Here is a 261-nt window from a genome sequence, read left to right as displayed (position 1 = left end):
ATAACGTTTGGGTATCCATTTCGGATCTGATGATTAGATTTCAAGCATGCTCGACCTGTTTCCGTGGACATACTTCCATCACGTCTGAACTTTCCTTTAATTTACTTTTTAAAGCTTACCCTTCGACAATTTTAAGAGTTCTCTTTCAGTTCCTTTTACCTTTATATTATTGGAACCGTTTATTTACTATACAGAACAATGATCTAATTGATTTTATCTTTCTTTCCCTTTGAGAAGTAATCATTTTGTGTAGTAAGTACA

General features: G+C 33.0%; 1 protein-coding gene across 1 annotated transcript in view; it reads right to left on the bottom strand.

The window, feature by feature from the left end:
- The window catches only part of LOC119594369, a gene marked incomplete at its 3' end in the record, with an annotated part of 9,749 nt that overhangs the window by 8,827 nt on the left and 661 nt on the right, over window positions 1-261 (bottom strand).

Source organism: Penaeus monodon, chromosome 33 (assembly GCF_015228065.2).
Source record: "Penaeus monodon isolate SGIC_2016 chromosome 33, NSTDA_Pmon_1, whole genome shotgun sequence".
Classification (NCBI taxonomy): Eukaryota; Metazoa; Arthropoda; class Malacostraca; order Decapoda; family Penaeidae; genus Penaeus; species Penaeus monodon.
Note: the sequence above shows the minus strand (reverse complement) of the source record. Positions and strands in the feature narration are given on the sequence as shown.